Raw genomic sequence first — 15,992 nt, 5'->3', positions numbered from 1 at the left:
GGCATGTGATGTTGATGCAATGGCTTGTTCTAACCAAAGTTGATGGTTTGTCATTGAAGGGCGTACAGTGACAGTTCGAACGTGCTGCTCAACCAAAAACATATGCTTACAAGGAAACAATGATCTGGTGAATTTTAAACATGTACAAGAGATAAGTTGGCCATTGTGTGATGTGATCTATTTGAATACACGTGTGTAAAGGTAAGTGAGAAAGACTAGCTGATATGTACGTTAGGAGGACACATAGAGTATCAACTTACGTTGTAGATGATGTTGCTGTTGACAAACGAAACACATGTGTATTCAGTCGTGGATCGCACCTGCACTTTCAGTGGTAATATTGCACGGTTCACCATTTCTGCCTTCTTTTCTTCTTTACGTAGAGCGTGTTCATGTGCGCCCATCCGTCCAACATTTGCAACCAGTCGTTTGATCTCACCAAGGACATCAGATGCAACTTCAGAAGACAGAACCTCAAGAAGGACATCAAGACGATGTAAGCGTTTGCGTTTCAAGTATTCGGTCTTTAACTGGTTGTGCCAACTTTCCACGTAGTTATTGGTCTCCATGTTGGTGTAGATTGCTGGTTGATAACATGCAGCCCAACGCTGGTACCCGTTGCCACCCAAGCTGTTAACCCATTCACGTATAAAGTAAGTATGGAAAGCCGCTTGTGTTCTTTCCATCTCGGCAAGAAATTCTTCGAACATTGGCAAGAATACGACGTGGTCCTTTTCATACATCAGGGCATGCAAACGACCACGAACATATGCCCTTGCTTGCACTGCTGTACGGCCACGCATTCCCACAACCTTGGATTGGACGTTTTTCATCCAGGCGCGCATAACATGCCAAAGGCAATGTTGGATCGAACAATCTTCCCAAACGGATGTAATGGCGTTGTCTTCTGAAAAATCGCGATCAATGGTGAAGCGGTGCGGATCAAGGCCAAGTGATGCAAGGGAACGGAACCAAGAAATTAGTGGACTCGATGATTTGTCAGTCGTCAGCATGTAGGACACTGGGACACCACGACCAGCAATAGGATGGCGCACGACCATTGTATATAGGACCGCTTCGGCATATTGACAAACATCATGGGTGGCATCCAGTGAGATAAACTTGCCGGCAGAACCAAGCAAAAGCTCTTTCTGCCAAGGGGCAGCAAACCCAAAGGCAAAGTACTCTGAAGTAAGAAGAGGGGCAGCGTTTGTGTTGCTGTTATCATTGCCAATCCATACATGATAGCCTTGCGATTGAAAATCATCCAGCCATGCCTTGACAGAAGCAAAGTCATTTTCTGCTTTCGAACACAACTCCTGCCGATATCTGTAATAAACATTATAGACATCGACAGTGTTGATGTATGCTGCTCGACTAGTGCTTGGCATTGCTTGGTATTCACGCTGTAGGTACATTCTGACATCACGAGCATTGTACCCTTTACGCAACTCCTCCAGGATTCGGTCATTAACCTCTGGTGTATTACGGAGGTACTGAACATCCTCAATGCTGCCAGGAGTATGGCCAATATGGCCTCCATTATAGTCAAAGCAAACGTTATCTGGATCATCAGCATAACAGGTCACTTTAAGCTTGGCTGTACAGCCAACTTGTTTGGACTTCTTCTGCACAGGGCGACGTTGGACACCGTCTTCATCATAATCTTCGTTCTCCATTTGGTTGGTGCTTGATCCAATAGTAGCTCGATGGCATCGATAACGGATTGTCCAAAGTTTTGTCACTTTACGCTGCCTTTTTGGTTCAGGTACATCTATTCTCGCTATATCAGCATTGCTCTACAAATGCCATTGTATCTTGATATATATTTACCTTCGCCTGCTGCCGCTGCTCTCTTCTGTTTCTTTTCCTCCTCATCTTGATGAGACCACTTGTCTTTATAGACCCAGCATTCACCAGTTTCTTGTGGCTGCTGCTGCATGCGTTGCTTCCACTCAAGGCAAGGAACTTTCTGTGGGCGAGACTCGATAAGGTTGGCCGAGATCACAATAGGGGACGCAGTTGCAATAGAGGTTGTTTGAATGTTGCTCATTTCAAAGATTTCAAAGTTTTGGGAGATAATGAAGTTGCGAGATTGGGAATCAGGAACAAGAGACTTGCACAACTTTGTCCTTGTGCTTATTTTAATTAGCTGACATAAGCAATTATGAGCCACAATACGAAGTATTCGTTAAAAACTGTACATTTCCTTGATGAATGTTTTCCTGCTTCAATTCCTTTTATTCAGAGCTTTAAGGTACAGAGTCCACTGGCTTTATTATGATTTGTTGCTTTGCTTATAAATGCTGAATCTTATATAAAAGTATTGTCTTTTGTTTTCCCTTCTATCCTGTTACTTGAATGATAGACTTACACTGCATGTTCTCGGTGCCTCCATAATAAGAGCGGTAATAACACAATATGCATTACAGAACATTATAGTTGAAAGGTTCCCAAGTATCCGCTCTGTCCAAACCTACCATTGCATCCCATAGTGTGTTGTATGATGCCGTAATACATGCCTATCGATAGTGATAGATTGGAAAAGATAGTATAGAAAAACAGCAGCATAAAAAAGAGGAGTGGTAATGATTAATTAGCATTTGTACACACCATTCATTAAGAATAAAGCCATAACCATCTTCCAACACGCATCCATTATTCTCCTCTGCTTTTACCTTGACCACCAGAGTAGTACCGATCACTTCAGGTAGGCAATCAAGAAGAAGCTCATGTAAAATAAGAAGAGGCAACATAATACAGAAGAAGAGCGGCGACATTAGTCACTTATGCAGACTATCAATAATAAGAAAAACCCGTCACCTTACACCAGTACATACTCACAACTCGTCCTAACTCATACCTTTGACAAAGTCCATTCAGCATTGGCGTTTAAATTAAGGGGCGCTTTGTCTAGTTCGGCCAATGGTCATTGTGAATGTTTTAGACAATGGTGTGCGTGAGTGGCGAAGAGAAGAAACACGTGCTGATTATATATTAAACGCGTGTCAACTGGCAATAGCTCTAGTGAGTCCTAGTATGATCAGTGTTTGCAAGCACGATGCCGTTACATTGTTGACGGATGCGATTGCGAGACAAGTGTGCCATTCCTAAGTCATCGTGTGTGTCTGAAGAAGAGAAAAGAGAAGAAAAAGTAAGATGCTTTCTTTATGGCAGTGCGTCACACACAAACACACACACGCTCACTCATTTCCTCACAGATCCGCAAATTAACAATCTCACTTGTACTTCCCTCCATCTATCATATTGACGCAGCAGAATCAGCTATAACCTGAATGGTTTTTACAATGGCGCCTGTTGGAAATGAAGTTGCACGGTTTTTGATGAAGACCATATGTCCAAAGATAAAAGAAGTTGTTAGCTGCCATAAGCTGAAATACTATTATTCTAATAGTCTATTCACCCTCATATTTGTCTGTTTTCTTTCCCCCCTCATTCTCTCTCCATTTTATTATAAATGATCCTCCTGCACTGATTCCTTTTAGTTTACTTGCCTTCTTATGTGATACGTATGCTCAACCACGCCTTAAAAAATAGAAGAACGGCCTTGTACCTTTTTCAATTTACTGAGTGCTGTGGTGACTGCATTCACCACTGACTTTGAAATATGCAATTTGGGGGGGCGGGAGGCTGCCTGCCCCAAGTTATACTCGGGGCAGAATAAGTATTTTGTTATAAGTTACATACTTGTACTTGACACCAATTTCCATCTTTTATCAAATATATTGGGATGCAAGATTTCTTGATCATTAAACTCGTAAAAATAGTGTCTGCACGGCAAACGATAATTGACAAAGACTTCATAGCTATTATATTGCGACGATCCCGGCGTCAAACGGCGAGTGGCAATCAATTCAGATATAACGACGTTGATCGCTATAGAGTTGCCACAGTAATTACTTAGTAGAGATATAACTCATAGTTAAAGAAAAACAAGAGATTTATAGATTATTAATAAATTATAATATTTTTTAATGTAATAAGTTCAAAAATTTTATATTTAAATAAATATAGTTGTTTCAATTTTGTAATCCTTAATGAAATTTATAATCACTAAATATTTTTGTAATCTTTATGAATATAAAAATTTCATAAACTGGCGGAATGGTAATGAGCATACCCTCCTCTGAGCTAGACCAACTGGATCGACGCTTAGTTTGACAGAATAGAATTATATATAATTTTATTATTTATAACAAATATTATTAATATGATTCATTCTCCGTAGGTCCAGTCCACCCAGTCCACCTAGGTAGACCCCAGGTGGACTCCAAAATATTTTTAGATATTTGGCATCAAAAAAGGCCCAGGAACACGATTTATTATGATGAAAAGCTTTACCTAATTAGTACATTGCGAAGATATAAGCTATTTACTATTGAGCAGAAGGTATACTCTACCGAGTCTACCTAGTCCACCTACAAAGTACTTATTCTGCCCCAAATTTAACTTTGAAAGTCAGTTACGAGAGAGTGTAAAGACAGTTGAAAAAAACCATTAAAGTGTACTTGTCATCTTGTTTCATAAGAGAATTGTATATTTCAACTATATAAAAGGTAAGTAAAGAGAGAATGGGAGGGGCAAGATCTTACTACTACAAGAGGAGAAACAAAAATGGAGGTAAAAAAACAAACCACTTTTCATATAAGAAATAAACTTGGTTTGTTATTATTACTTCTTTACAACTTCCTTTTTCACCTCCATTTTTGTTTTTCTTATTGTAGTAGTAAGATCTTGCCCCTCCCGTTCTCTCTTTACTTACCTTTCATATAGTTGAAATATACAATTCTCTTATGAAACAAGATGACAAGTATACTTTAACGGTTTTTTTTAACTGTCTATATACTCTCTCGTAACTGACTTTCAAAGTTAAATTTGGGGTAGAATAAGTATTTTGAGTCCACCTAGGTAGACCCTAGGTGGACTCCACAATATTTTTAGACATTTGACATCAGAAACGGCTCAGGAACACGATTTACTATGATGAAAAACTTTACTTACTTAATACATGATAGTGATATGACAAATTTACTATTGAATATATAGTATACTCTTATGTAGACTAGGTGGATTTTGAGGTTGAATCTTTGGCCCCTTTAAGTAGTGGGATCAGTATAAATCTATGTCAGACATGTTTAAGCAGGGGAAAGCAAAATGACAATGACAAACTCTTTGGAAGAGTGACGAAAAGGACACTAGTTCATATATTATTAGCTTCAATAATATATAAAAATTTATAAAAGTTTTTAATAATTAATAATATATTTAACATTTAAATAAGTATAAAAATAAATTTTTATTATATAAATAAAAAATGGATATTGATAACCCATTAAATGATACATTAAAAAATGAAATAGAAAAATTAATTGCTAATAAATGGGATTTTTCAAATAAATCATAGCCTGAAATATTAAATAAATATAATCATAGAACTGAGATTAAAAATTTTAAAAATAATACTATATGGTGCATACTGTCTTAAACTATGAATAAATTCGATCACCGATATGAAAAAAAGGAATCCTATCAGGGCTGTCTGAAATGAAATTATCGATATTTTGCGACGTAGAACATGTTTATAAAGGTATTCTTAACACATTGTACGTTTTTGTTTTTTGAGAGAAGCATTTCTCATTGCTCTGATAGCCTTTGAAGTTTTGTCAGAATATGAAAAGCTATTAAGTAGGTGGAGGATTTCGACAGTCGGCTGGGCAAGGGGAAGAAATGTTTTTGGCAGTGTGTAACCATAGATGACCCAAGGTTACTCACAAATAGCTGGCTTAACCAGTAATATGAGTGCGTTACTGCTCTTCTTACCCATTTTTTCCAAAAGCACGCCTGTGACGAACCACATTCACACACTGCTTAAAATATCAACAATAAGATATTCGGTTAAACATTATAGCACACATATATGAATACTACAGCATCTCGGCTAAACACTATTGAGTAAAACCTCTCATTCGGATGATTGACCTTACGTGAACAGGACAATGAACCTATCAACAGGTACCTCGGCAATTACATCAGCTAATGCCGGTTTCAAAGATGTGCCCGAATATCATAGCGACTTCAAGAGAAGTTCTGATACGTCCTTGATCCTTCCTCTATCACATAGTTTATCCACTAGTCGGATGAATTGATATCGTCGTCTTAATAGCTAGAAGATAAAAAAGCTTTATCTTTTGTTGGATTATAACATCATCTCAAAGATATTTAATCTTGTCTCTTATTATTATCAAAGCTCTATCATCACAGAACCCGAAAATGGCTCCCAGATCCAACAAACAAAAACGCGCCTTAGAACAGCTTCAAAGCTCAAAAAACGGACGATTTCAAAAAGTCGCAAGACTAGAAGAATCGCCGATTGTCGAGATCCGGACTTCATCTGACGCGACCGAACAAGAACCAAACGACTTCGAGATTCTCACTGCATTCGAAGAAGCAACAGAAACCACAACGACAACGACGACAGCGACCACAACAAGCTAAAAGTTTCCTATTATGTGGGATAATAAAGGAGATTCCAAGTCCCATGGCAAATATTGGGTACATAGCAGAACCACAAAATACTACCAGCTACAGAAAGCATCGGAAAAGAAGAAAGGGAACCACGAGATTACTTCCTTCTTTCATAGCGCTGATGAAGTAGAGGTTGTTTCGGAGGACTTTGTGCCAGTGCTGACTGTCGAAGAAGCATTCTTGAAACTGACCCCAATTGTCCAGCCTCAAATGAACTCGAAAAATGACAAGGAGCGAAACATGAGCGACTACGAGCTACAAGAACACATCGGCGCTCATGCGTATTTTCGCGAGCTGCTCAAGGGCAAAGGAGTGATGGAAACTTCCAAGGCAGCAGCTGAAATCGCGTGGATAACACCATCCAGGTTTTACCGCGCTGAAGCGATCAAGACCTATGCCAAGGAATATATACTATATGGTTTAAACTCAGTACACCAGCAAGGCAAACACATCAAACGCCTTTCCCTTTTAAGCGATGAAGATGTCAAAGCAGCAGCGCAACAGTGGTTGACAAACACCAAGCCAGAGAAGCGAAGCATTCCAGAAATGCTAAAGTTCGTCAACGAAATTGCCATCATGGACGCCCTTGGTCTTCCCGGACACATCTCAGCTTCTGTACTTCGCAATTATTTGATCGAATGGGGCTACAAGTATCGGCCCAACCAAAAAAACATATACTACGACGGCCATGAACGTGAAGATGTCGTAAAATACGAACAAGAGTGCAAAATACTTATTCTGCCCCGAGTATAACTTGGGGCAGGCAGCCTCCCGCCCCCCCAAATTGCATATTTCAAAGTCAGTGGTGAATGCAGTCACCACAGCACTCAGTAAATTGAAAAAGGTACAAGGCCGTTCTTCTATTTTTTAAGGCGTGGTTGAGCATACGTATCACATAAGAAGGCAAGTAAACTAAAAGGAATCAGTGCAGGAGGATCATTTATAATAAAATGGAGAGAGAATGAGGGGGGAAAGAAAACAGACAAATATGAGGGTGAATAGACTATTAGAATAATAGTATTTCAGCTTATGGCAGCTAACAACTTCTTTTATCTTTGGACATATGGTCTTCATCAAAAACCGTGCAACTTCATTTCCAACAGGCGCCATTGTAAAAACCATTCAGGTTATAGCTGATTCTGCTGCGTCAATATGATAGATGGAGGGAAGTACAAGTGAGATTGTTAATTTGCGGATCTGTGAGGAAATGAGTGAGCGTGTGTGTGTTTGTGTGTGACGCACTGCCATAAAGAAAGCATCTTACTTTTTCTTCTCTTTTCTCTTCTTCAGACACACACGATGACTTAGGAATGGCACACTTGTCTCGCAATCGCATCCGTCAACAATGTAACGGCATCGTGCTTGCAAACACTGATCATACTAGGACTCACTAGAGCTATTGCCAGTTGACACGCGTTTAATATATAATCAGCACGTGTTTCTTCTCTTCGCCACTCACGCACACCATTGTCTAAAACATTCACAATGACCATTGGCCGAACTAGACAAAGCGCCCCTTAATTTAAACGCCAATGCTGAATGGACTTTGTCAAAGGTATGAGTTAGGACGAGTTGTGAGTATGTACTGGTGTAAGGTGACGGGTTTTTCTTATTATTGATAGTCTGCATAAGTGACTAATGTCGCCGCTCTTCTTCTGTATTATGTTGCCTCTTCTTATTTTACATGAGCTTCTTCTTGATTGCCTACCTGAAGTGATCGGTACTACTCTGGTGGTCAAGGTAAAAGCAGAGGAGAATAATGGATGCGTGTTGGAAGATGGTTATGGCTTTATTCTTAATGAATGGTGTGTACAAATGCTAATTAATCATTACCACTCCTCTTTTTTATGCTGCTGTTTTTCTATACTATCTTTTCCAATCTATCACTATCGATAGGCATGTATTACGGCATCATACAACACACTATGGGATGCAATGGTAGGTTTGGACAGAGCGGATACTTGGGAACCTTTCAACTATAATGTTCTGTAATGCATATTGTGTTATTACCGCTCTTATTATGGAGGCACCGAGAACATGCAGTGTAAGTCTATCATTCAAGTAACAGGATAGAAGGGAAAACAAAAGACAATACTTTTATATAAGATTCAGCATTTATAAGCAAAGCAACAAATCATAATAAAGCCAGTGGACTCTGTACCTTAAAGCTCTGAATAAAAGGAATTGAAGCAGGAAAACATTCATCAAGGAAATGTACAGTTTTTAACGAATACTTCGTATTGTGGCTCATAATTGCTTATGTCAGCTAATTAAAATAAGCACAAGGACAAAGTTGTGCAAGTCTCTTGTTCCTGATTCCCAATCTCGCAACTTCATTATCTCCCAAAACTTTGAAATCTTTGAAATGAGCAACATTCAAACAACCTCTATTGCAACTGCGTCCCCTATTGTGATCTCGGCCAACCTTATCGAGTCTCGCCCACAGAAAGTTCCTTGCCTTGAGTGGAAGCAACGCATGCAGCAGCAGCCACAAGAAACTGGTGAATGCTGGGTCTATAAAGACAAGTGGTCTCATCAAGATGAGGAGGAAAAGAAACAGAAGAGAGCAGCGGCAGCAGGCGAAGGTAAATATATATCAAGATACAATGGCATTTGTAGAGCAATGCTGATATAGCGAGAATAGATGTACCTGAACCAAAAAGGCAGCGTAAAGTGACAAAACTTTGGACAATCCGTTATCGATGCCATCGAGCTACTATTGGATCAAGCACCAACCAAATGGAGAACGAAGATTATGATGAAGACGGTGTCCAACGTCGCCCTGTGCAGAAGAAGTCCAAACAAGTTGGCTGTACAGCCAAGCTTAAAGTGACCTGTTATGCTGATGATCCAGATAACGTTTGCTTTGACTATAATGGAGGCCATATTGGCCATACTCCTGGCAGCATTGAGGATGTTCAGTACCTCCGTAATACACCAGAGGTTAATGACCGAATCCTGGAGGAGTTGCGTAAAGGGTACAATGCTCGTGATGTCAGAATGTACCTACAGCGTGAATACCAAGCAATGCCAAGCACTAGTCGAGCAGCATACATCAACACTGTCGATGTCTATAATGTTTATTACAGATATCGGCAGGAGTTGTGTTCGAAAGCAGAAAATGACTTTGCTTCTGTCAAGGCATGGCTGGATGATTTTCAATCGCAAGGCTATCATGTATGGATTGGCAATGATAACAGCAACACAAACGCTGCCCCTCTTCTTACTTCAGAGTACTTTGCCTTTGGGTTTGCTGCCCCTTGGCAGAAAGAGCTTTTGCTTGGTTCTGCCGGCAAGTTTATCTCACTGGATGCCACCCATGATGTTTGTCAATATGCCGAAGCGGTCCTATATACAATGGTCGTGCGCCATCCTATTGCTGGTCGTGGTGTCCCAGTGTCCTACATGCTGACGACTGACAAATCATCGAGTCCACTAATTTCTTGGTTCCGTTCCCTTGCATCACTTGGCCTTGATCCGCACCGCTTCACCATTGATCGCGATTTTTCAGAAGACAACGCCATTACATCCGTTTGGGAAGATTGTTCGATCCAACATTGCCTTTGGCATGTTATGCGCGCCTGGATGAAAAACGTCCAATCCAAGGTTGTGGGAATGCGTGGCCGTACAGCAGTGCAAGCAAGGGCATATGTTCGTGGTCGTTTGCATGCCCTGATGTATGAAAAGGACCACGTCGTATTCTTGCCAATGTTCGAAGAATTTCTTGCCGAGATGGAAAGAACACAAGCGGCTTTCCATACTTACTTTATACGTGAATGGGTTAACAGCTTGGGTGGCAACGGGTACCAGCGTTGGGCTGCATGTTATCAACCAGCAATCTACACCAACATGGAGACCAATAACTACGTGGAAAGTTGGCACAACCAGTTAAAGACCGAATACTTGAAACGCAAACGCTTACATCGTCTTGATGTCCTTCTTGAGGTTCTGTCTTCTGAAGTTGCATCTGATGTCCTTGGTGAGATCAAACGACTGGTTGCAAATGTTGGACGGATGGGCGCACATGAACACGCTCTACGTAAAGAAGAAAAGAAGGCAGAAATGGTGAACCGTGCAATATTACCACTGAAAGTGCAGGTGCGATCCACGACTGAATACACATGTGTTTCGTTTGTCAACAGCAACATCATCTACAACGTAAGTTGATACTCTATGTGTCCTCCTAACGTACATATCAGCTAGTCTTTCTCACTTACCTTTACACACGTGTATTCAAATAGATCACATCACACAATGGCCAACTTATCTCTTGTACATGTTTAAAATTCACCAGATCATTGTTTCCTTGTAAGCATATGTTTTTGGTTGAGCAGCACGTTCGAACTGTCACTGTACGCCCTTCAATGACAAACCATCAACTTTGGTTAGAACAAGCCATTGCATCAACATCACATGCCCAACTGTCACAAGAATTGCATGAACCAACGCAAATGGATAGACTTGAGGATGCTATTACCAAGCAATTTCAACAAATTGCCGCAACTAGACGTCTTGTTGGCAAGTCAATCGTTCGAAACGGGCAATGTGACAGAATCAATGACTTGATAGCCCATATCAACAACCAAACAATGGATGCTTTCGAAACCCATAACCATTTGATCAATGCCCTTTCCATCCCACCAAATTCCAACTTCCGTCGCCAGAACAATCCTTAAGCAACCTTCTCTTTTCATTTCATTTTTATTTCTATACACATATCATTATACATTATCAGTAAGAATTATAAAATATCAAAAACCGCAACTTCTATTTGTACTTACAATAACAGTGCATGAACGAAAGATCCAACAAGCTTCCCTTCTATCCTGTTACTTGAATGATAGACTTACACTGCATGTTCTCGGTGCCTCCATAATAAGAGCGGTAATAACACAATATGCATTACAGAACATTATAGTTGAAAGGTTCCCAAGTATCCGCTCTGTCCAAACCTACCATTGCATCCCATAGTGTGTTGTATGATGCCGTAATACATGCCTATCGATAGTGATAGATTGGAAAAGATAGTATAGAAAAACAGCAGCATAAAAAAGAGGAGTGGTAATGATTAATTAGCATTTGTACACACCATTCATTAAGAATAAAGCCATAACCATCTTCCAACACGCATCCATTATTCTCCTCTGCTTTTACCTTGACCACCAGAGTAGTACCGATCACTTCAGGTAGGCAATCAAGAAGAAGCTCATGTAAAATAAGAAGAGGCAACATAATACAGAAGAAGAGCGGCGACATTAGTCACTTATGCAGACTATCAATAATAAGAAAAACCCGTCACCTTACACCAGTACATACTCACAACTCGTCCTAACTCATACCTTTGACAAAGTCCATTCAGCATTGGCGTTTAAATTAAGGGGCGCTTTGTCTAGTTCGGCCAATGGTCATTGTGAATGTTTTAGACAATGGTGTGCGTGAGTGGCGAAGAGAAGAAACACGTGCTGATTATATATTAAACGCGTGTCAACTGGCAATAGCTCTAGTGAGTCCTAGTATGATCAGTGTTTGCAAGCACGATGCCGTTACATTGTTGACGGATGCGATTGCGAGACAAGTGTGCCATTCCTAAGTCATCGTGTGTGTCTGAAGAAGAGAAAAGAGAAGAAAAAGTAAGATGCTTTCTTTATGGCAGTGCGTCACACACAAACACACACACGCTCACTCATTTCCTCACAGATCCGCAAATTAACAATCTCACTTGTACTTCCCTCCATCTATCATATTGACGCAGCAGAATCAGCTATAACCTGAATGGTTTTTACAATGGCGCCTGTTGGAAATGAAGTTGCACGGTTTTTGATGAAGACCATATGTCCAAAGATAAAAGAAGTTGTTAGCTGCCATAAGCTGAAATACTATTATTCTAATAGTCTATTCACCCTCATATTTGTCTGTTTTCTTTCCCCCCTCATTCTCTCTCCATTTTATTATAAATGATCCTCCTGCACTGATTCCTTTTAGTTTACTTGCCTTCTTATGTGATACGTATGCTCAACCACGCCTTAAAAAATAGAAGAACGGCCTTGTACCTTTTTCAATTTACTGAGTGCTGTGGTGACTGCATTCACCACTGACTTTGAAATATGCAATTTGGGGGGGCGGGAGGCTGCCTGCCCCAAGTTATACTCGGGGCAGAATAAGTATTTTGACAAGAGTGGGCCGCCCAAATGGTAGACTACAGCCGCTTCATGGAGACGTACGACGAGGATAACGTTCTGGTCGAGTACCAACCTGTTCTGCCAGAGGGTCAGAAGAAAATCGTTATGGTCACGCATGACGAATCTACCTTTTATTCGAACGACTGCAAAACAAGCTTGTGGTTACAAGAAGATGAAAACCCTATCCGAAAGAAGGGCCCAGGTGGATCTATCATGGTTAGCGAGTTCCAATGCCCGTGCCACGGAACTATGAGGATCAAAGGTTGGAAATCTCGCCATCTGTTCAAAGCGGGAGCCAACCGTGAAGGCTACTGGACGTCAAAAGATATGGTCAACCAGCTCAAAGCAGATGCTATACCGTTGTTCGAGAAGCTCCACCCCGGCTGCCAGGCTTTATTTTTGTTTGATCAATCAAGCAATCACAGCGCGTATGCACCAAGCGCTAAATTGGTGAGCCGCTTTGGTCTAAAAGATAAAGTGCTGAACTCAATTGATGAGCGCGTTATCTTGCCAGGTAAATTCACTAGACCTATGGAGAAAAGGTGATCCAAAACTTTTACACCTTGGAAGTCAAGCAAAAAAAGACAAGGAAGGGGTTCAAGGAAGGGCGTATCTGGACGAGGAAAGGCATCAAGACCATCTTGGAAGAACGTGGACTCGGCCGTTGGAAAGAATTCGAAGCGAAAAAGAAGCATTGGAAAACCAACTGCGAGCAACCACTAAGTCAAGATCGTACCTGCTGTCCCTACCACATGCTCGAAGGTCAACCTGACTTTGTCTCCCAGAAGACAGCATTGCACGAAGTTGTCGAAAGAGCTGGTCATCTCTTTGCCCTCTATCCTAAGTATCATTGTGAGACTAATTGGATTGAGAGGTATTGGGGTGCAGGGAAACGAATTGCGAGAAAGGAGTGTGACTACTCGTTTGCAGCTCTTAAAAAAGGCTCTAGGATTTCTTGGATCAGGTATCTCCACCTGATGAACCACCTGCAGAAATTCGCCGTTATTACAACCGTTGCTGGCGCTATATCCAAGCATATAATGATATGAAAACTGGAAGCGAAGCTCTTAAGCTAGTTGAAAAGTTTACGACACGTAGATATCGCTCTCATAGAAGAATTGGAACAGAAGATTGAATCTACACATTGCTATCAATATATCAAAACGTCTACTTTTGAATTGGCTGACAATGCCTTTATAGCGGTTATTCTATTATCCAGCGGCACTTTAAAATATCTCAATTTTCGACAATTCATGGTTTAAGACAGTATGCACCATATAAATTATGAAAAATGAATTATTAGATAAACTTGGATATATTGCTGTTTTTTATTTTCTAGTTATATTATATAGTGTAAATGAATATCCAGCACCTTATAAAGAAATTGAAAAAGGATTATCATTATTGTATCATATTGTATGTGGTGAAAATGGTACAGATATGGAAAAATTTATACTATATTCTTCATTTTATAGATTATATAAAGCATTTTAGATAACAGATTATATAAGAATAAATAAAAAAGTTAAATATGATTTAGAAAATATATTTTCAAATATAAAAATAAGAATATTAGCTGCAAAAATAAATAATCATACTGGATTTAAAAATATAACCTTATTTATAGATGGACATGATTCGAAAATTAAGTATTATCATCCTAATGAAAATTCAAAGAATTTATATTCTTATAAATTAAAAGGAAAAGGAATAAGAATACAAATTTTATGTGATATGAATCAAATGATAATATTTACATCTAAAAGTCAAAAATGTGCAAAGGGTAATGATGGAACAATGTTTCTTAATATGAAACTATATAAAAGAATAAATGAAGTAGACTGTATAGGAACTGATGGTGGTTATAATTTATTTATAAATACTTTCACTGAAGATGCATTAACATCTGGTTATGAGTTTAATAATTATAATTTTCAATATCCAATTAGAAAAGAAAAAGATAAAAAATTAACTATTAATGAAAAAATTTTAATAAAAAATTTGGTAGTTTTAGATCTGAAATAGAGAACTAATTTTCTGTACTTGCATCTAAATTTAAAAGGTTTTCAAATAATAATTCTGCATTACAAATTTCAGACATAAAATATTATAAATTACAGTTCCGTGTAGCATGTTTATTAAAAAATATAAATTTAATGGTAGAAAAATATAATATAAAACAAGAGCCCTATCATCGGTTATGGTATAGTGATGGATTTGAATTTCCATCAAAAATAGCAAACAAAATATTATATTTTCAAGTGAAAGAGAAGTAAATGAAAATTATAATAAAATAGTAAATTTACATGAAGAATTTTTAAAACTTGAAATTAATGATAATGATGAAACTATAGAAAAAAATATTAGTAATAGTAATGATGAAATGATAGATGAATATATGTTTGATAATGGTAAAAGAAAAAAAATTATTAAAAAAGTTATTAGTGTAAATATTTAAATAATATAAATAAAATAAATAAAATATATTATAATAAAAAAATATATACAATAGTATATATTTAAATACCAAAATGGTATTAGAAAAAAAAAGGATACAATGTATCCTTTCTTTTTTTTGGGGTATAATGGTACTCCAGTACTGTCTATTAGATTAATTTGTTGAAAATTGTAATATTCCCTTTTTTTGTTGTTTTTTTATTTTTTTATATTTCACATAAAAAATGAAATACTCTGCCTATATTGGTAGCGCTACCGAAAATGAATTGTACCAGTGATATTCTGCTTGCCACAGTGCAAATTATAATTATGTATGATAAATAAAGATAAGCCTAACGTACCAAGTATTAATATATGTACGATTTATTTTAATAAATATTAGTATGGAAATCGTATCAACGGGCCATGGGGTTTTCTCTACAATCCATGAATATTCTAGAGTATTATACATAATATTTGTTTTCCCCTCCATTTATTTTTCTAATGAATTATTAAAATAAATTTATTAACCTTTTTGTAATTATTATTTTTTTATAAATACAAAATTCAATTTTTATATTAAAAATAATTTTAATTATGCACAAATTGAAACTCCGAATATTTATAAATTTGCTTAAAATCCATAATCATAGTCTAGTCCGCAAAGGGAACCATGGTAACAAAAAGGGAATGGGTGGGAAAATGATAAGAGTGAACGAAAAGGGAAGAATGTAGCACATGTAAAAAAGAAAGAATAAGTCGAGTAGAGTGACAGCGTGAAATCGAAAAGGGAAGCGTAAACAAGAAGAAGCAAAAGTAAAAGGAGGAGTA

Source organism: Zychaea mexicana (assembly GCF_025766255.1).
Source record: "Zychaea mexicana strain RSA 1403 chromosome Unknown BDB00scaffold_224, whole genome shotgun sequence".
NCBI lineage: Eukaryota > Fungi > Mucoromycota > Mucoromycetes > Mucorales > Lichtheimiaceae > Zychaea > Zychaea mexicana.
This window is presented reverse-complemented; position numbering follows the sequence as displayed.